Below are 22,711 nucleotides of genomic sequence, written 5' to 3'. Positions count from 1 at the left end.
ACTTGTATCTACTGTACAATTGTACTCCTGTACATTCGAAAACATCAGCTGTTGTTTACAATATCAACAATGTGTGTTATTACCACAGCATAATTTCATTTTCATTATATCTTTAAATAGCAGAATTACATGTCAGTTGTAAGTTAACAATAGCATGTCCTTACTTTGAAAAGTAACATTCCATCGTTAAATATATATGCTTAAAATATGATATCATAATCATAAACAGTTTTTCAATATGTTTTCCCAATATTTGTTAGAATGAATTATTTTAGAAATAAAACACTATCTGATCATAAGAACACTGGTAGGAAAAAACTTTGACCTGTCGTAAAAACATTTCCATTTATTTGCCAAGCTTTACAAATCGCTCCAATGTCAGAATGTCCGTACCACACGTCCCCTTGGAATACCCGCATTTTCTCAGGCAGACATTTTTCTGCTGCTTCAACGTTTTTGTTTTGTGCCCGATAACGATGGCAGATGAAACACTTGGGTAATAACCTGATGCTATTTATAGAATTAATGTAGCTTTCCATATGTTTGCACGTGAAATGAGCGTTGAAATGGCGGGAACGTACTTGTATCACAAAATAATTTCTTTCAGGAAGGGACGCCAAGTACACAAATGTAGGATACACACATGTCAAGAGTCTTAGTATGATATGCCGGTTGTTATTTTCAATGAATCTGAAATACAATGAAGAAAACATATAACCCAAACATGAATATGTCAACATCTCATTTAATGTATTAAATAGAAAATGTTACACATTTTTATTAATCAACTCTGACACAACTTATTTTGATATACCTATACGCAGAGTTATATAAACTATGAATTTCAATTCTTCAATTAATTAAAACTTCAATCATAGATAATGCTACAACTCATCTTTCTACTCTACTGGTATAATTTGGTTCACCGATTAAAAGCCGAAAACAAAACAACTTCAAAATTAAAAAGCATATATTTGTTTTATCTCTGCAAAACATACCGTCGTCTTGGTAACCCTTTGTGTTTTTATTCCGAGTATGACACCATCGTAATATTTGCCAGGAGTTGGTCCACTTTGCTTTTCTATATAATTTATCAAAGAGAGTGATTCCTTGTTTATACACTAAATACTTTTTCTATGCTAAGTATTTTTCTCTTCTCTAAGTACGTTTCATAATTAATCGGTTAATGTCACATTGAAACATTATGTACACAGACTAATTAGTAAGTACATTGACCTTAGTTGCCTCTGTGGTAGAGGAAATGTAAATATTTTATCTGCTTACAAGATCTTTATATACTAATGTTAGGAATTCTGTTGGGAAAGAGTGTTGTACTATTTCACAAAGGTGACAAGAGTTGTTCTGACAACATTTCCACACCAGAATTATGCCTCTGAAGCATTATGTGTATGATAACTGAAACATTATGCTCTGGTCATACTAGGACTTATAGTGTTAAACCACGGGCACATGCTATATAGAAAGTAAATAATAATTTACTGCACGGGCAGTTCGCCATACGCACATATAGGTCCTGGCCAAGGCAAATGAGCTATTGGTGACATTAAAGCTAGTATGTAAATTAAGTAGTGACCCCAGAAGTTAAACATCAAGCTGGATGAATGGACTAAAGTTTGGAGTCTGAACATTTGATAATTCTACACTACCAAGACATGTTTATTCATAGTTTAGGGTACAGAACATTAGGAGAATGTTTAAAACACTTATGTTCTACCAGTGAAGTTTGGGAACAGATAATTACAAAATCTTTATTATGTTATATTTCTTATAACAAAATGTATATGCCTGTGATTCAACTTAAAACAAACTACATGTGACGGTGATTTCCCTTAAAACAAAATGTATCAGTCTTTGATTAAAATTAAAACAAACTGCATACAATGTAAGCCTGTGCTTAACTTGATAGGTTCTTATAATGGAAAGACTGCCTTTTAGAAATATAAATGCTGTAGAATTACATAATGAAATTTCTCACCAACCTACTTCGCTTTAATTCCACTTAATTCATTTTACATTTGCAGAAATGTATTGATATAATGCATTGAATTATCTGTCTTGTGTCGGGAATGGCAGTTCTTGTCACACTTTCATAATTGCAGACCTAAGTTTTTGTTTAGATCTTCTCAGCAGAATTTTAATATGCTTAATTATCTCCCCCCCAGTTTGAAATCTACGGTATAAATTATCAAGCCAAATATTTTTAGTGATACTTTGAATATTCCAGATACCGGTGTCCATTTTATCAAGATTGCTAAGCATCAGTTGTTCATTATGGTCGAATATGACATATTTTTAACTCTTATTGCAACATACACGTAATAATACTGCTATTGGACGATCACTTAATGAAGCCAGGGATACCATAACATCTGTTTGATTGACATAACGAACTTTGACCCCCACTAAAAATATCTCACCGATATCATCTAACTTAGCGTGGAAATAACGCCCTGGGTAACAATGGTCTATTGTCTTTGTATCGTAGATAGAACTTTGGTGCGTAATTCACGATAACGTCAGTTCTGTGGATCTGATAATGATATTTATTTATAATTGATTTATGCTATCTATGAATGTTAGATAGGGGGCAATAAAATCCATCTGTATGATGACGTAGTACTAAACAGCATTGTCAATAAGAGGTTGTCTACACGCAATATGCCTAACCTACACACACGATTCGTCAGCTCAGACCAGGACTACAGTGTAGCCAGTTGTTTTCGCGGGTCGAAATTTTCGCTATTTGATCTCAAAGCGAAAATATTAAATTTCAAAGTAGTTTTTTTAATTTTGAACTCAAACCGAAAATATTTAATTTCAGAAGTTTTTTTCCTCGAAAATACCCTCCCAATGAAAATATCCTCCATGAGAAAATACGCGGCTTTACGGTATATGATTTCTTCTATTAGTCATCAGATTGTTTTCTTTGATTCATAGTTCATTCAGGGTTTTTTGTCATCAATCAATGTTGATAAAAAGGAAATTATTAATAAGGTTTTGGTATATTTTATTTTGCTGGACTAAATTTAGATGAGATATGAAGCATTTCATTCATTTCCAACTTCCAACATGTACATTCCGTGTCTCCGTGTTTCGTGAGGTCTGGGTTAGATACTAAAAGTTTATTAAATATCATTGGTGATTGAACCAATTTTGTAACATTTGTCAAGTACTGTCCAGATTATCAAGGTCATTGACGGATACTTTGACTGTTATTGTTGTATAAGGAGGATTTTGATCAAATACAAAAAACTTAACTTTTACAGCAAAATTAATGTGTTTTCCAACAGAACAAGTAGATACCAAAATCTTATATATCATTTTGAATGTTTTACATTTCATGGCCAAGGATGTGCCTTGATAACCTGGATATGTCGGAACATGAGTAGAAAATACGAGGACATATTACCAATATTTATATAGCCCTAATTTAAACCTACTTCATTGGTGATAATGTTGTCAAAAATGATCGGGCACAAGTTCTACCAACTTATTAAAAGCCTACTTCTCAACCTTTAACACATCATTCATTCCTGTTGCTCAGAGGTGTAAACCTTTCAGTTGAACTCGGTCAAAATTGCAGCTTCTCAATGCATAATCTGCTGGCTTAACCACATGGTGAGTGGTATCCCTAAATGTGATCTATTTACAACAGAAGCCGATATTTAAATTGCTGTTTCTGACATTTACCCTTTTATTGCAGTTTCTTAACTATCAAAGATGGGCCGCCTAATATATGATAAATAGAATGTCCAGTTAGTGTTTCAAAACACACGGTTTGTTGACCGCTGGGCGGAGTAGCGGCGATTCTGTTTTATTGGTCTTGCGAGGGCTGTAAAGATGTTAGTATATGTGTGAATAGTTCTATTTGTGGTTGTGACTTACGTAGGCGTAAGTCCACTGTGAGTAGAATGATTTTATATCATAATTGCAAGAATCACTTAACGTCCCTTAAACAACTTAGCTGATGAATAAAGTATTTACATGAGTCTAGAAGCATTGTCCAATAATATATCAAAATATTACAATACTGTACTTCTAACCATTAGGTCAAAGAAGCATTATCAGCCGTATGCGCCAGGTAGCATACATTTTGTAGGATACAAACTGCCTCAAATATGGGTCAAAGAAGTGATATCAACCTTCATGTTCCGGTAACACGGGATCCTTACAAACGTATGCCTGTAGGATACGAATTACTTCAAATGTATCGGGGTATAGCAGCAGGTAAACACAAATATTGTCGAGTTTTCAAGGCAGTCCGTCCCTTTATCATGAACATAGATCAAACAGTCTCGTCATATTATATAGCAAATACAGTAACAATGGAATTTAACAATAGCAAATACAGTAACAATGGAATCACATAATGAAGTAAACAATGTATAAAAAGTACTCTCTTTTTTATCTGATTGTATTTAGGGGTCAATATCATTAAGTGGCACTACGTTGGTTATAATGTGATGAGGAGAAAAAGCTTCCTTAATATTAAATTAGTGTGGCATATTGCGACAAAAACACACCAATACGTAGTTTTTTTCTGTATTTATCAGGCTACGAAAATCTAAATGCTTTTCAGCATTCGGGAACCAGCAAAATCTCTTGTTTTAGTGCATGCTTAAATACAAAAAAAAATGCATTTTACTAAAACATTATATTACATTGAGAATGTTGCATGTGCATTTCATTCCGCACGTCTTATTCTCTTTAAGATAGTGCATTGTTTTTGTGCCGATACAACATAGATAGCATCGTTCTTGAGAATACACACAAGAATTTTGTTGGCACGATATATTTAGTTGACATCATTTATCACTAGATAACATGATATTCTTATATCTTATATCTCCTATATGTGTGGATATATACACGACTGCAAGCTGCCGAAACGAATCGATTTCTGTATGCAAATTTAATAAGAAGAATGAAACTTTCACTTTTATAAATTATCACCGTTTGCCTTTTAAAGATGGAAATCCATTTAGTGTTGGAAATGCATTTAGTGTTTAATTTGTAGCTGTAAATATGAGAATATAAATAGATGCGTCAAATCTGTGTCTCTTCAGTATCACCCAGAACCCTGCGTGTCAGTGTATTTGATTATTTAACCAATCATGTAACATTCTGATTAAATCTAGAAAGAAAGTTGTCAGTCGAAACAATACGTTTTCCAATTTTCCAAAGCGCATGATACAGTTTTCCTCCTTAAGTGCGGTATTTAAACTTGCATAAGAAAGAAATAAGATCCATTGGAGTTTTTGTTATATTTCAGTTTAAATTCCGCTACAAACGTTTACATAATGTGTCATGTTTTTAATATTCTATCTATTATATCGATATACATTTGGCAACTGTTACACAATTACCGTAATTCCATTGTCCCGTACAATTTCGTCCCTTAACTATGTAAATCTGACTCTTATTTCAATAAAACGACATTTTACGTTAAACAAAAATAACCACAACTGGAATGGGGAGGGGGTTGTGTTCAAAGATATAGAAATCTCCATTGTCTGGGAAAGAAAATAGAAAAAGTTTGTACATCGTGTATGTAATGCAATTTTTGCCTGAAGTAGTCGAGTAGCTTTTTTACATGTTAAACCTGGATTTTGATGTTTACATTGTAACTTTTGTATTGACTTGTACGAGAGATTTCGAAGTCTGTGGAGAAACTAGTACAAGCTGTTCTGATTTGCGTTTTAAAGCTTACCGCATCACTGGAGTCGAACGAGAAGCTCCGAAAGCTAACAGCTCGTATATACGATGGGTTCAGATGTGTGAGGAAAAAATATAATTAGTACGAAAGGTTCCGATGTGTGAAGGAAAGCTAACAATTCGTTTACGTACAAGAGGTTCCGATGTGTGTGGGAAAGCTAACGGCTCGTTTAAGTACGAGAGGTTCCGATGTATGTGGGAAAGCTAACGAATCGTTTACGTACGAGAGGTTCTGATGTGTGAGGGAAAGCTGATGGCTCGTTTACGTATGAGATGTTCCGATGTGTGTGGGAAAGCTAATGGCTCGTTTACGTACGAGAGGTTCCGATGTTTGTGGGAAAGCTAATGGCTCGTGCGAGAGGTTCCGATGTATGTGGAAAATCTAACTACCCGTTTGCGAACGAGAGGTTCCGATGTGTATGGAAAAGCTAACAACTTGTACAAAAGTTTCCAATGTTTGTAGGAAATCTAACAACTCGTATAATTACGAGATGTACTGGTGCGTGTGGGAGAGCCAATGGCTGATACAAGAGGTTCCGATGTGTGTGAGAAAGCTATCCGCTCACACGGGAGGTTCCTATGTGCAAGGGAAAGCTGAAAACTCATACGAGATGTTCCGATGTGTGTGGGAAAGCTAAATTTGTAACTTAGCCGGAGTGACAGTACCGTTACCTTGACCCTATCGTCCCTGTGCATTATGTTACCGTCAGACTAAATACTGAGATGGTGCACAGCCTCGGTACCACATAATCCCATGTTATATCGGTAAGGTACAAAAACTGGCAAAAATGTGTACACATATACAGATCATCAAGGCTAAATTTCAGGGCAGCAGTGACAGGTCTATCTGTAAATATATACTAAGGGAAAAATGGATAGTATCTAGTATTTTATAGACAGGTCTATTTATAAATATGTACATGGGGAGAAATGGATAGTACCTAGTGTTTTATAGACAGGTCTATCTGTAAATATGTACTAAGGGAAAAATGGATAGTATCTAGTGTTTTATAGACAGGTCTATCTGTAAATATGTACTAAGGGAAAAATGGATAGTATCTAGTGTTTTATAGACAGGTCTATCTGTAAATATGTACTAAGGGAAAAATGGATAGTATCTAGTGTTTATAGAAAGGTCTATCTGTAAATATGTACTAAGGGAAAAATGGATAGTATCTAATGTTTTATAGACAGGTCTATCTGTAAATATGTACTAAGGGAAAAATGGATAGTATCTAATGTTTTATAGACAGGTCTATCTGTAAATATGTACTAAGGGAAAAATGGATAGTATCTAGTGTTTTATAGACAGGTCTATCTGTAAATATGTACTAAGGGAAAAATGGATAGTATCTAGTGTTTTATAGAAAGGTCTATCTATAAATATGTACTAAGGGAAAAATGGATAGTATCTAGTGTTTTATAGACAGGTCTATCTGTAAATATGTACTAAGGGAGAAATGGATAGTACCTAGTGTTTTATAGACAGGTCTATCTGTAAATATGTACTAAGGGAAAAATGGATAGTATCTAATGTTTATAGAAAGGTCTATCTATAAATATGTACTAAGGGAAAAATGGATAGTATCTAGTGTTTTATAGACAGGTCTATCTGTAAATATGTACTAAGGGAAAAATGGATAGTATCTAGTGTTTTATAGACAGGTCTATCTGTAAATATGTACTAAGGGAAAAATGGATAGTATCTAATGTTTTATAGACAGGTCTATCTGTAAATATGTACTAAGGGAAAAATGGATAGTATCTAATGTTTTATAGACAGGTCTATCTGTAAATATGTACTAAGGGAAAAATGGATAGTATCTAGTGTTTTATAGACAGGTCTATCTGTAAATATGTACTAAGGGAAAAATGGATAGTATCTAATGTTTTATAGACAGGACTATTTATAAATATGTACATGGAGAGAAATGGATAGTACCTAGTGTTTTATAGACAGGTCTATTTATAAATATGTACATGGGGAGAAATGATAGTACCTAGTGTTTTATAGACAGGACTATTTATAAATATATACATGGGGAGAAATGGATAGTACCTAGTGTTTTATAGACAGGACTATTTATAAATATATACATGGGGGACAAATGGATAGTACCTAGTGTTTTATAGACAGGTCTATTTATAAATATGTACATGGAGAGAAATGGATAGTATCTAGTGTTTTATAGACAGGTCTATCTATAAATATGTACTAAGGGAAAAATGGATAGTATCTAGTGTTTTATAGACAGGTCTATCTGTAAATATGTACTAAGGGAAAAATGGATAGTATCTAGTGTTTTATAGACAGGACTATTTATAAATATGTACATGGAGAGAAATGGATAGTATCTAGTGTTTTATAGACAGGTCTATTTATAAATATGTACATGGAGAGAAATGGATAGTACCTAGTGTTTTATAGACAGGTCTATTTATAAATATGTACATGGAGAGAAATGGATAGTATCTAGTGTTTTATAGACAGGACTATTTATAAATATGTACATGGAGAGAAATGGATAGTATCTAGTGTTTTATAGACAGGTCTATTTATAAATATGTACATGGGGAGAAATGGATAGTACCTAGTGTTTTATAGACAGGTCTATCTGTAAATCCGTACTAAGGGAAAAATGGATAGTATCTAATGTTTTATAGACAGGTCTATTTATAAATATGTATATGGAGAGAAATGGATATTATATATAAATCTGTACCTGTTCCGGAGATATGGATAGTACCTGTGTTTTACAGAACATGTGTGGACATGCTTAGATTTGGACCATAATCATCAACTTCATGTAGTGATGTTCAAATGACTATTCCGTCTTTGCATATTACAGACTTAGCTCCCTTGTGGGCAGGTATCGATTGTTACTTCATTATTTTGTGAGCGCGATTCACTTCGTTTTCTCCGAAACGTATGACGTTACGCTCGCAAACACATGACGTCACAATCAATACCTTTCCGCAAGTGCAGATAACTCTGTAATATGCAAATTGTTATCAAATTAGGTATCGAAAAAAAACCTTTGGTATTGATGATGATATCGAAAACTTTTTAACTAGCTTAATACTGGTCCGAATCTTTTTGTTTGTTTGTTTGATTAATTAACGTCCTATTAACAGCTATGGTCATGTAAGGACGGCCTCCCATGTATGCGGTGTGTTGCGTGTATGTTGTGCGAGGTGCTTGTTTTGGGAGACTGCGGTAAATTCATGTTATGTCTTTTTGTATAGTGGAACTGTTGCCCTTTTTATAGTGCTATATCACTGAAGCATGCCGCCGAAGACACCAAGCAACACACCCCACCCGGTCACATTATACTGACAACGGGCGAACCAGTCGTCCCACTCCCCGTTTGCTGAGCGCTAAGCAGGAGCAGAAAGGTCCGAATCTAATACAAATTAAACCAGCCAACTGATTGGTAAATTAATATCATTTTGAATCAGCAGTTAAAGTTATTATTACATTCAATGGCAAATGCTAAAGCTCTTCGCGGAACAAATATTAGTAGAAATGTTGATTGTTGTGAAACTTAATTTTATCATTAATTTTATTTAGGACTAACGACTACAATTATCAGTAATAACACCATGTAAATCATAAAGTCACTTTAGACCAGAGGAACGTCGCAAAGTAGGAAATTATCTACGATCAAAAACAAAACAAAAAAATACTGGAGGATCAGTATAGTAGACATTACATTTATCTCATGCTACTCACACTAATATACTGTAAACAAACTTACTATCGTAGGAGTACGTTCTCAAAGATGCTCCACCGCCGATAGAGCACAAACGATACCCATTATTTAAGCAATAACTGATGCTAAATCGTGTTTACATGTGTCTAGCTAACACAAAAAATGTATATAAAATACTTTATTTTGCTTTTGTCGAATGCACAATTAACCAGTTCTTAATTCCATATAGGACATAGTGCCCTGGATTTTTATCGAGACGCAAATAATTAATTTTAATTATTTTATGTTTATCTTGAATTAAAAGAAGAAGCTCAAACTTTACAGTGATGGTAATGGTGTAAAGTACGTATTTTTGTAACTGAAAAAAACGTACATGTACTTATTCGTTCGCTCTTGTTTTTTATTGACAAAAATCACATCCGTCGGTGATGAAGTATCTCTAAATGACCATTACTAGTAATGAGAAGTGTATTCAACCAGTTAACCGACACAATGTTACGATGATGCTAATAGGTCCATTTCTGTAGTAGGTTTATCTTTATAATCGCAATTCACTCTGTTAATGGTCAATATTCCATTCTGTTTGAAACGAAATTACGGTGGAAATAATTCCCATGTTAGTCTTTGAAAACATCGGACACGCTACTCAAAAGGCTCTTGATATCGTTAATCCCCATATATCTGTTCTGTGTTTAAGAACGCTCTGTTTTTGTTTTGGATTGTTTGAATGGTGTACGGTATGGCAGTGAAATGTTTGACATCACGTCTGCTGCTTGTGTTAAAAGCTTTTACACATAATTAATATCTTAGACAGAACATGCATAAAACACAGAAGTTTGGTAAAGGAGCATGTGGTTATAGAGAACATACTTAACGGCTCCCAACAATGTTTACACATTAAATCTCTATACTTACAAACATATATCTATCTATCGTTGAAAGCTTCCTCAAACACGGGTCTGTAAAAAGTGTAGTACTTTCCTAGCATGTTAGGCTCGTCTGAAGAGCCATATAATGTCATATCGTTCTGTAAAAGTGTTACATTTTTTTATTTTGAAGTTGATTACTTTGTCCTTTGTATATACAATTTCCCAAGGCGTTTTAACGCTCACAATAGGTAAAGCATCTACTTTGTTTTTGACGTAAATTGTGTACTGGGTGTATGGAATTTCAGAATGATCAGGTGATCTCAAACTCATTTTTAGAAAATAAAAATCTTTGTTTTAAAGGTTTTTTTCAAATGATTGTATAAAGATTCTGCGGTTTTTTTTAACGTGAGTATGGGATGCTTAGAATGTCCATGGGGAATTGATCACAATCTCATTTTGAAAAGATGAAAAATATACATATGTTTAAATGTTTTTTATTCATATGTTTTTTAATGCTTCTGCAAACATTCTATGTTGTTGTAAATAGTGAATGAACGAATGCAAATAGAAAAGTGATCGCGAAGACATTTTTAAAATCTAAAAAACAAACACATTTTATTCATTCAAATAATCTACAGGTTCTTTGTATTGATGTAATTACTGCATGTATGGAATGCTCATGGGAAAGAGATCTCAAAACCATTTTGAAAAACAGAAAACATACATTTTGTTGAAATTCAAACAATCGTCCTTCAGAAGTGGAAAATACATATTATTCAAGCGGTACACATGTCTCTTCTGTCACAACTTTTCGGCCTCTTGGCCATTCTAAGGTACATGGAAACAAAAACCAGCTATGTAAATTCCATCTTGAACTTCTTGAGATGATGCAGTGTCAAGGAGCTCAAGATGGATTTTACCAAACTGGCATTTTCACAGTTTAGAAAATATATTTTTCAATTAAATGTGTGTTTAAACGTTTTTCAAATGACATGCAAATATCCTACTTTGCTATGGCGTAAGACGATGTATATAGAATGTTCAAGTAATCAAACTTATATTTAAAAACTATGAAAAACTATTGTTTAAACATTTGTGTAACTGTTTTTTCATATATGTCATACACAAAATATCTCGGTTTTTTTTACGTAATTACTGTATGTTTAGGATAATCAAGGGAAAGACAAAACATTTATAATTTAAACATATATTCAAAACTACTTTGTTTATGACGTTAATATTTGGGAACGAGATTGCAAACACATTTTTAAAAACTGTAAAAGTATATATTTTAAACATGTGTGAAGAATATGCTGAATGTATTCTTTAAGTGAACAATGTTCGTGGAAGAGTAATTTAAAAGTACACCAAAAAAGGATTTGTCATAATTATATGTTAAAACAAAGAAAACTCTACTGGATCTTTTGTCAAACAATAAGTAGACTCGGATCGAATAGGATGTTTGGAAAGATCATGGACGTTGTATGTTGTGAAATAAATGATAGTGGTTGATTAGTTGGTTTAATTTGCTTAATATCTTATGTGTTACTATGATCATTTAAGGACGGTGTCTTCAGTTTGTAACGTGTGTTTTGAGAGGCTGTGGTATGTTGATGTCTCCTTGTGGAAATCCTATTTCAAATAGTACTATCTCAATGAAGTCTACTGACAAAGAATATCAAACAATAATCCGATAAAGTCGCAAAATATTTGTTATCATTATTCTTTTATTTAAGTTTTCTTAAAACTATTCTGTCCGTAAATTCAGTTGACCATTTACTTACATTGAGGTATTCAATTCCTCAAATTTAAAAACATCAACTTTTGTCAATTATAAATTAAAACATCAAAAATCACTTTACTTTTTAAACTGTCATTGTTTAAACAGTATTAAATATCCAATAACCATATCCTTAAATGTTATAAATAAAAAAAATGAATACTGTCTGAAAATATCCGCACGACAACTTACTACCGTGACAATATAAACGGCATGACTTGATATATCAGCCAGAAATAAAGTGTAAAAGATAGTGTCGACTAAAACGGACGTCGCTTACTTGTATTTATATTCTTAACAGACAAAGTACAACGCTATAGTGATATGCTAACATGTTTTATTGAAGATATTTCAAGATTGAAATAGTACGTGTATTTAGTATAATATATTAATCAACCATTTTGTGACTTCATTTCCTACTAGCAAATGCATCAGGTTCCCAATTTAATGCCATATCACCCTCTGTTGTACCCCTTTGTGTTCTTCCTTCCTTTGTTTATTTAGTTAAAATTAAATATTTATATTTTGTTGTTCTTCTCTATAACCATAGAAGTGACGTTAATGTGTTTTAAGATACTCTGTCTTTGCATATTAGTAGAGTAATCTACCTTGCAGGTAGGTATTGATTATGACGTCATTTGTTTGTATGAGCGTTACGTCATAGTTTTCATAAAATAATGGCATCACATTCGATATTTTCCTGCAAGAGGAAAAGAAATTTGATAAAATACAACATATACATTTTAATTTGTGTCTGATACATATTGAGTTTGTTGTGATATAGATTTTTTGATTCTCATACATTTGTAAAACCTATATCATTTCATGTATCATACATATATAGTTCGATAAAATAGTCTTTTTTAAGTTTGAATGTTTAAAGAGTCTTAGTTGATTAATTCCAATATCATTCCATGTGAACTCAGATTCTTTTTAGAATTCAGTTTCATACTTCCTTAAATAAATGACTCTCTCTTCATTAAGTACACATATATCATCTGTATTTGAATGTTTTGGGGTTGTTGTTGTTTTTTTTTTTTTTTTTTTTTTGTGAAATACATAACAGTTCCTTTTTGTTATAATTATTCTGTTTTCCAATCTAATCATTTTTAAACGACTGTTTCAGCTTTTTTCTCAATTAAATCGCGAATTCATTAAAGGATTTTCCTCCTTGAATTGACCATTATTAAAAAAAACTTTACCCCTTAACATTTACTGAGAAAACCTTATCCGTTTTTACCCTCCTGTGAGTGTGACGCCATGTTTGATACCCGTCTCTGCATGATCTACTCCTAACAGTGCTCCAGCTCGCCATGATGCACAGTGTCGCGTACTTCGGAATTGGAAGCAGGCGACGACCATTAGTGGCATGCGATTGGCTGAATTTGGCGGGAACCAAATGTAATGTATGTCACGCTAACGTCTGCTAACTGTAGAGTAGACACTTTGTAGCAGTGTTTGTCACCGCTTGTAACCACTTTCTAGGGGTGCACACTTATTACATTTAGCACATAATCCGCCATATAATATACAATACCTCTATACGTCATACATCAAAGTCTACATGGGCAAAACTGAAGAGATAAAAGTTATTAAGCAACAACATTTAAAAATAATTAAAGAGTCTATATTTTAATCTATCCCAGTGTTGTATGTAACATGCTTGGGCTTGTTAAGTGTGTAAATCAACACGAGCTGAATAAGAGTACAACAAAGCTCACAATGTCTGATTTTGGTAATACTGAGTCACTACAGATACCTTTGATAACTCCGACGACATATTTACAGCAGAATATATTTAATTTATTGTTGTTAAGCTTTACATCCAAAAATTGTTATCATTATCTGCGTCTTTATAAGAGAAAATCGTCAGTTTGTTTATTGCACAGGTCGCATCTCCAATAACAATCGTATTTTTACTGGCGCGTCTTTGACATACACACCAATTTTTCATGCCTAATGCATTATAGTCTCTATATCTCTGTCCACTGTGACATACAGTGTATGTTTAATTCGGCGAAGAGACCAAACTCCAATTAGTAAGATCAGCAAGATTCGATTATATGATGTAAACATTTATCAAGTTGTTTACATATAATTATATTGTTAGTCTTCTGTTCGACTTTTTTCTAAACATTGAATCTAACAAAGCCATGTTAAATGTGATTAATTGTAATTATCTTTGAAATGACGTCATTTCTGCTATAAAAAAAAACTTCGGTTCACTAATAATGTATATAAGAATATTATAATAAGTTATTTTCTATCGTTTGTTGTGGTGTTGATATTAGACACATCATGTATTACATAATGACGTGATATTTTGTCAAAACAAAACGACAGAAAATTTACACCGAAATAACATAATAATCCTACTTCAAGGATGATATGTACTACAACTGTTATACATGTAAAACTGGAATAATTGCAGTCAATATAAATGCACCATGAGGCTGGTATAATTGAGCTCATTTACAAGCTGCCAACGTTTTGTAATTTACTACATTACGTGAATAGTTTTCCTGTGTAAGTTTCCATTGGAAACCGGCGTTATATTGGCATGGTCTGTAGATCGTATCACGCTTCGCTAATTTATCATCTATTAAGGGTTTTTTTGTACAATAACACATGCATATTGAAATGAAAACAATTCAGAAGTCAAAGATGTGCATGTTTGTATAAACACAAACGATGTCAGGATAAATGAAGGTTTTAAGTCTTCGTCATATGGGTTTGCTATCATATACTTTATAGATATAGATATTAAATGTCGGTTTGTACTTGTACATCGTGTTTTATCTACAATAACAATTCTAAAGACTTGCAAAAGTGCACATGTTACCAATAACATTATATTTTATAATTTTTCATGTAATTTTTGACAAAACATGACTAGATTATTATTGCGCTTACATGACACTCTGCATGTTCTTCTTCCATCAAACAATTCAGGGGCGAACATGCAGTAATCATTGCGCGAGTCTTTAAACATTCCCCCACAATTTGCTAGCCATTGAGCGAGCTCGAACGTTCAAACGAACTATTTCGTCGACAACACCCAGCATTCTCCTTTGTACCTATTCTGTCGCCGATTGAAAGCTACAACAATGTATATCTCTAAACAATATACAAATATAGCTTTTTGATGAGAACCATATATGGTTATATCGACCAAAGAATGTTTTTCTATGGTCGATATAACATTGTATTTACCGGTGATCACGTGGCATGTTTTTGACCAATGAGAAGTGACAAAAAATCCAGGAAATTAATAATTACAAATATTTCTTTTCAGTAAACCATTTTATATTCGCTTATACAATGTATCGTTCCTCAAGTGTTTTCAGCACCTTCGTGCACACATAATGGCCACCATACTTACTGAAAATCGGCCATTCATATAAAGCGTTTTATACCATTATTCACGAAATGGTTGAATTCGCGCCCAATCTCGGTCACGGTTGGCCGAGTGGTTAAGATATAAATATTGAACTGTAACCAAATTGTCATATACATTCGATATGTAATGTCGCCTGTTAGGTGTGAAATATCTTAATTACTATAATGAAGAAATGAAATGCGGTAATTTGAAATATACATGGATCCATGTGAGAAAAAGGACGGTTATGACAAGTGTACAGATCTAATTTTTTTATAATTAAGAAAATATTGGTTTAACCGGACTATACATGGATCCGTATTAGAAGAGTGGCACCAGTAGCTAGCTGACTAAGCACACTAGTACCACTGGAACTGATTTACTGTTTATAGCACAACACTAACACAACATTCTAAATGTCCCGAGAATGTGGCCCAAATAGCATTTCACTGACGAATGCACCCAGTAACACCTTCCTCCTCGACATATCGCTTTTGATATGTAAGTATTATACATTAATAAGGTGGCACAATGGTTCTGTTAAATCAGCTCTAAAGTATGCAAGAATGATTTATGTTGTTTTGTATGGCATATTGCCGGTGTTGTTTAGTATTGCGTATTGCCGATATTGTTTAGTATTGCGTATTGCCGGTGTTGTTTAGTATGGCGTATTGCCGATATTGTTTAGTATTGCGTATTGCCGATGTTGTTTAGTATGACGTATTGCCGATATTGTTTAGTATTGCGTATTGCCGATGTTGTTTAGTATGGCGTATTGCCGATATTGTTTAGTATTGCGTATTGCCGGTGTTGTTTAGTATGGCGTATTGCCGGTGTTGTTTAGTATTGCGTATTGCCGGTGTTGTTTAGTATGCGTATTGCCGATATTGTTTAGTATGCGTATTGCCGGTGTTGTTTAGTATGGCGTATTGCCGATATTGTTTAGTATGGCGTATTGCCGATATTGTTTAGTATGGCGTATTGCCGATATTGTTTAGTATTGCGTATTGCCGGTGTTGTTTAGTATGGCGTATTGCCGGTGTTGTTTAGTATTGCGTATTGCCGATATTGTTTAGTATGCGTATTGCCGGTGTTGTTTAGTATGGCGTATTGCCGATATTGTTTAGTATGGCGTATTGCCGATATTGTTTAGTATGGCGTATTGCCGATATTGTTTAGTATGGCGTATTGCCGATATTGTTTAGTATGGCGTATTGCCGATATTGTTTAGTATTGCGTATTGCCGGTGTTGTTTAGTATGGCGTATTGCCGATATTGTTTAGTATTGCGTATTGCCGGTATTGTTTAGTATTGCGTATTGCCGGTGTTGTTTAGTATTGCGTATTGCCGATATTGTTTAGTATTGCGTATTGCCGGTATTGTTTAGTATTGCGTATTGCCGGTGTTGTTTAGTATGGCGTATTGCCGATATTGTTTAGTATGGCGTATTGCCGATATTGTTTAGTATTGCGTATTGCCGATATTGTTTAGTATTGCGTATTGCCGATATTGTTTAGTATTGCGTATTGCCGATATTGTTTAGTATTGCGTATTGCCGATATTGTTTAGTATGGCGTATTGCCGATATTGTTTAGTATTGCGTATTGCCGATATTGTTTAGTATTGCGTATTGCCGATATTGTTTAGTATTGCGTATTGCCGATATTGTTTAGTATTGCGTATTGCCGATATTGTTTAGTATTGCGTATTGCCGATATTGTTTAGTATGATTGCCGTATTGTTTAGTATTGCGTATTGCCGATATTGTTTAGTATTGCGTATTGCCGATATTGTTTAGTATGCGTATTGCCGATATTGTTTAGTATTGCGTATTGCGATATTTTTAGCGTATTGCCGATTTGTTTAGTATGGCGTATTGCCGTATTGTTTAGTATTGCGTATTGCCGATATTGTTTAGTATGCGTATTGCCGATATTGTTTAGTATTGCGTATTGCCGATATTGTTTAGTATTGCGTATTGCCGTTTGTTTAGTATGCGTATTGCCGATATTGTTTAGTATTGCGTATTGCCGATATTGTTTAGTATTGCGTATTGCCGATATTGTTTAGTATGCGTATTGCCGTATTGTTTGTATGCGTATTGCCGATATTGTTTAGTATTGCGTATTGCCGATATTGTTTAGTATTGCGTATTGCCGATATTGTTTAGTATTGCGTATTGCCGTTGTTGTATTGCGTATTGCGTTTGTTTAGTATTGCGTATTGCCGGTATTGTTTAGTATTGCGTATTGCCGATATTGTTTAGTATTGCGTATTGCCGATATTGTTTAGTATTGCGTATTGCCGATATTGTTTAGTATTGCGTATTGCCGATATTGTTTAGTATTGCGTATTGCCGGTGTTGTTTAGTATGGCGTATTGCCGGTATTGTTTAGTATTGCGTATTGCCGATTTTGTCGTCATTTATACCTATAGACGTGTAGCATAGTTGTTGCTGAGCACCACCGACAAGTCTTAGAAATATGTAACGGTCTTCAAATGCCTGAAAAATAAAGAAATATCGAAATCAATTTATCATTATCAATTACGCTAGGTCAGTTAATCTAGGTCAGATGTGTTCCCTGAAAGCTTACTTAATACTCATGATCATTTAGTAGTAGTTACACTTCACAGTTTTCACCGGATGTTGATTTATGGTTTCTTTGAACTGCCATCTGTTGTTTGAAATATATTTATATATCGTAACCATATACACAGAGATATGCCATAGAGAAACACAAGTATGTAAACACAAACCTTCAGGGTATGTTACTTATGTAATAGGACCAGGACGATACTACAATTGAACGATTTGCCATAAATTAGGAAATAATTAAAACTTTCTTCGAAAATCTGATAGAACATACGAAACGAAGTAAACTGTTCAAAACTGAATTAACTTCGCAGTATTCGCACCTAATGACCTAGAGTAATGAAGTAAGCCTGAAATGTCAGCAGTTTAGTGTAATTTGCTGTGTTTGTTTTCTTTACCCATCGCAGCAGTAATAAGTAGAGCATATGGTTTTAGTCCATCAATCTGACTCGTATTTTATAGGTTATTTTTAGAAACTGATACCCCCATGTCCAAAATAAAAATGCATAATTATTTACTTGGACAACGAATCGCCCCAATTACAACAAACAATCCAAATCTATATAACGAACAGTTATATGGGGAGGAATGTGTGACGGCTGCCAAACGGAAAACATTCCGTGCTGAAAAAGTTCTTTCCGTAGACGTGCTGCTTCATCTACTTCATCTGTGCTCTTTAAATAGTACCTTGTTATATAAACACGTCACTGACTCAGATTCATATCTGCAAAGACCTGACTTCGCCATGGATTGTGAGTCCCAGTTATTTCTTACTTTTTTATAACTTACTTTTAAATTATTACTTCCTGATTATATATGGATACGTCTTGTGTGTCGGGTCAGCAGTGTTTACATACATGTGCGGTGAGCTGTGTACAACGGCAAAATTGAGTCTGAAGTGTTGTGTATCATGTCGGCCACACTAATGCAGCATATACCTAATTTGATAAAATATGAATACAAAACGTGTTTTAGCGTTTAATATTCCACTGAAGCTTAGCATCACAGTAACAGTTGCCAGTAAAATGTCATGTTGTCTCTCAAAGGAAAATTTACGGCCTAATCGGTTCTGATGCAGCCAATTTATGCACATACTTTATTACAACTGTTCATATTAACTTTTTCATGTGAAGCGTTGAATCGCTCTCATGATAAAACGTTTTTACGTATCTGTAATCATTGACTTTAAACCGAAATCAATAACATATTACAACGTGTGCTCAACAAACCTTAATCGTCATGTTTTTATTGGAACTACTACAAATTACATCGACCAAGATGTATAAGAAAATATTTCATTTGTCGAAAATCAAATCTTGTCACTTGGAGGTCTCCATAAAATAAATCCATCGCTTCGTATTAGGCTCTTTTTTATTTTACTACAGCAGGTGATAAATTTTGTTTGGTTAACGTCATAAATGTGTCATTGTACTTTCTGTAATTAGTTTTTAGTTCTAGTGAAACAAATACAGCCGACTTCTTTGATAACATAATCAAACAAGAAAAGGCAACAAGGAAACCATGGGAAATACAATTAGCTTTTGTATACATGTCTGAAGTCGTTTTCACCCGTCACTATATATTCGGCTAATGATGAAGATGCTTGGATAGCTTTCAAAAGTAGAATATACACATGAGTGTTGATACGCTGATGTACAGCTATTCCACTTGTAGATCACAAGTATTATTAAAAACATGGACATATTCCAGGCATGTAGAGGAATTCAATCTTTTCACTCAGAGCAGAGAATCCACCATTTTCAACCAGATGACAGCAAAACCATTTTCAACAGATTTTTAACTGATGCAAAACTAGATATATATATATATCATGTGAACATTCATACACACGGAATAGCAAACTCCGCCAGACATTTGTCATGTGTTATCAAATGCTATGATTGGGATGTCTCAGTAATATAAATCTATGTAAATCATCCATATATGTAGAGTTGGAAAACTTTTCGGAAATAGCAAGTCACAGCATAGCCCAGTAATGCACAAGATCTTATTCAAAGTCACACTCACATTAGATTGAAAAAAAAACCCATATTTATCAAATAGTAAGAAAAAGCTAAACTACTGAGAAAATTGAACTTGAGTTATCGAATTATTATACACTTTGCCACTTTCATTAATTTTGTTGTGAACTGCTTATTGGCATAAAAACAAAATGAGGTTAAGTCATGTTTTAAAGCCATGCTTTGTTTCATTTCTATTGCTATTACAATTAATTAATGTAACCATCATGAAAATACCAACATCTAACAAGTAGACCTGATTGAAGCATGGATTTTATATTGTCGTTCAGTCGTCAACTACAGATTATTAGAGCTTGTAACATAATTCATATACTCGTATTAATTATTAGTATATGGTTGGTTTAACAAAGACCAGGAAATCACTAGCTTTAAAGGAACTCTTCCAAGCAGTATAGTTAATTTCATTTATTGTGTTTAATTGCTATTGTTTGATTAACAATATGCGGTGAATGATATCTGTGTTGATGTTGACTTTCCTTTCTAGAGAAAGTTTCACAAAACTATAATTAAATGCCTGGCGATTTATTTGTGTAAATAGTTTTTTTTTCGTGATTCGCCCTATTACACAATTGGTTTTTTAATGGTATTTGAGCTTTTACTATTCTACCTCAGATTTTAATTTGATTTTCCTTTGGCCATGATGTTAACGACCAAATATCTTCAACTCAAGTCTTCTTCATTGATTATACGTGCGGCTATTTTTCAGATTACATTTTATAATAGTTTGCTTCCGTATTTTCAGTTCTAAGCTCTCCGTAAAAGTTTGTTTGAAAAGATAATTAAGTATTTATCGGGTTTATAATAATTTTTCTTATCCGTCAAATCTCTCCTTCAGATTTCAAAAATATAAAACCTTCTAGAATACTATAATGCAATTAACTACATTATATAAGGACGACATGAAGTGTGTCAAATTAACGTCCTTTCAACGACCAGGGTTATATAAGGACGACATGAAGTGTGTGGTGTTTGTTTGGGAGACTGCGGTATATTCGCGTTGTGTCTTCTTGTATAGTGGAACTCTTGTCCTTTTCGGTGCCAAGGGAGGCACCTGTATCTGTGTAGAACAATACATCATTGTAGTTAAGAGTGGAGAAGTGGAGCATTGGGGTATTACTGATCCCAGTCAATTATCATTATACTTGCCTATCACTCCCTAAAGAAACAAATATGAAGCCATTCTATAATCTTTGGACTATGAATGCAAAATTCTGAAAACTGCTCTAGATCTGAGTTACTTTGGCTCTAGGCACATTGACCATTGGCGTGTCCTTCATTTGGCGGGATGAGAATGTAGCTATTGGAGAAAATCATTCATGTTCGTCTTTCAACGATAGCAATAATGCCGGCTGGTGGATTATAATGTTTGGTCGTTGGTGGCCATGTCTGTATGTAGTCCTGTCAATACAGGCACCGACTCATTGGCCCCTATCGACATAAGCAGGAATGGCAGGCCTGTAGAGAGATGCGAGTCACATGTTATGTCTGTATACCGGGTCTGTCTGTACACCAATACACCGGTACCTATTGATCGGCAAAAACAAACATACAAATACCCTCAGCAATGCAGTTGGGGCAAATTAGCGTGATTGACCAGCCTAAAACGAACCAATGCATGCCGAAATACAGACAAGTCATATAACGCGAACCCCCGGTCTGGTTTTATGTCCGTTGTTGGCAGGGATGGTAGTGTTCTGGTTTGATTACATCGTTGTCTAAGAGTCCAGAAGATGTTCGGACATTTTAATGAGGACCGCGGGTGCCAATCTGCTTCGGAATGGCAATTGGGCCGGGAATTTTAGTACTGCATATATATAGATCTGTCCGAAACAGAGACGACTGATTTTGGCAACGTCACCATACCATATAAATACAAGAGTCCAATTCACCCTGGCGAGGTTTACAGATAGAAATATAATACAGTATTAATTTATGTATGTATATATGAGATTTTGAAACATGAATTTGGACCAGTATAGACCCTAGTGGGAGCGATCTCTCTGAATCCTCCGTCCGGGATTTCTAACCAATTATCGCTATGGCCACGTTGGGGCAGTTGCAGTAATTTCCACATGAAGTATGGAAGGTATAGATCATAAAAGCTGGCTAAATATGTAAACTAGATTATGGTTATGTGTCTGCGTGCGAGTCAGTGGTACCATGCGGGCCCAGACATTTTGGCCTTATCTTACACATTTGGTATATGATACCGCCAATGTGATTTTCTTTTGTGTTTTATGTCCTATCAACAGCAATATGGGGTTACAGAGGTATCAGAAGTAAAACCATCGGTCTGCGACCAGTAATTAAAATCTACTCAACACAGACCCGAATCTTTTGACTCGGATACAGCCGTCTAGTGGTCAAATGTCCTACGCAATATCCTTTTAGTTACCACGGTCCAGAGGTGGACTAGTGGTAGGTTTAATGCCACTGCCTCACGATTTGTCTTGATTTTAGCGTTCTCCTAACTGAGGTAGCGTGCTTTGTGATCTGTCTCCAGGCCGAGACACACTTAAGTCTATAAAAGTGTAGCTTCTGTCCCTGCTTAACGTTAAGGGAGTATAGGATAACTAGTTTGTCAGTCTATTGCGAGGTG

The 22,711-nt window shown here is 34.3% G+C and overlaps 1 protein-coding gene across 7 annotated transcripts in view; it reads left to right on the top strand.

Moving 5' to 3' along the window:
- LOC138310251 (cys-loop ligand-gated ion channel-like) overlaps window positions 1-22,711 on the top strand; it is a 138,320-nt gene that overhangs the window by 36,191 nt on the left and 79,418 nt on the right. The gene's annotated exons all lie outside the window — the stretch shown is intronic.

The sequence above is a fragment of the Argopecten irradians genome, chromosome 16, assembly GCF_041381155.1.
Source record: "Argopecten irradians isolate NY chromosome 16, Ai_NY, whole genome shotgun sequence".
Lineage (NCBI taxonomy): Eukaryota > Metazoa > Mollusca > Bivalvia > Pectinida > Pectinidae > Argopecten > Argopecten irradians.
This window is presented reverse-complemented; position numbering and strand designations above follow the sequence as displayed.